Source organism: Triticum aestivum, chromosome 3D, assembly GCF_018294505.1.
Source record: "Triticum aestivum cultivar Chinese Spring chromosome 3D, IWGSC CS RefSeq v2.1, whole genome shotgun sequence".
Lineage (NCBI taxonomy): Eukaryota > Viridiplantae > Streptophyta > Magnoliopsida > Poales > Poaceae > Triticum > Triticum aestivum.
Genome location: NC_057802.1, coordinates 557,050,383 through 557,051,373, shown reverse-complemented (window position 1 = coordinate 557,051,373; position 991 = coordinate 557,050,383).

Below are 991 nucleotides of genomic sequence, written 5' to 3'. Positions count from 1 at the left end.
GGGGCGACGGGGCTTCGGCGGGGTGGTGGGGCGACGGGGCAAGCGGGGGCGGGGGCGGTGGCGGGGGCGGCGGTGGGTAGATCTGGTGGCGTGGCGTCGGGGAGGAGAGAGGGAGAGGAACAGAGAGGAGTAACGGGCGGGGGGGCTCGATCGGCCGTTAGTTAGGTTAGGTTAGTTAGCCTTTGTCGTCCACTTTTTTTTATCTTTGACGTCTGCTAGTAGACGGCAAAGAGGTGGGCCGTTAAGTTTTTTCTAATCGGCTCGTTAGTGGTGGCCACCTCTCTCTTTGCCGTCAGCCAGCTGACGACAAAGAAGTGACAGATGGCAAAGACCTTCTTTGCCGTCTGCCAGATGTTTGCCGTCTGCTTTTTGGTAGCTGATGGCAAAGACCTTCTTTGCCGCCTGCTAGCGGACGGCAAAGAACTGGCAGACGGCAAAATCCCTGAGTCTAGTAGTGTTACTTGAACATGATTTCTCCCGTGACCTCAAGAACAAAAGTAACAACTCACAAATGATAAACATGCTCATGATCAGAGGAGTATTTAAATAGCATATTGGATCTGAACATATAATCTTCCACCAAATAAACCATATAGTAATCAACTACAAGATGTAATCAACACTACTAGTCACCCACAAGCACCAATCTATAGTTCCGGTAACAAGATTGAACACAAGAGATGAACTAGGGTTTGAGAGGAGATGGTATTCTTAATGGAGATTTCCCTCCCCAAGATGGGAGAGTTGTTGGTGATGATGAAGATGATGATTTCCCCCTCTGAGAGGGAAGTTCCCCCGGCGGAATCGCTCCGCCGGAGGGCAAAAGTGCTCCTGCCCAAGTTCCGCCTCGAGGCGGCGGAGCTCCCTTCCGAAAGTCCTCTCCTTATTTTTTCTCGGTCAAAATGACCAATATACCAGAAGATGGGCACCGGAGGTGGGCCTGTGTAGCGACCAGACCTCAAACAGTCTAGTCTCTGTGCATCAGTGTCAT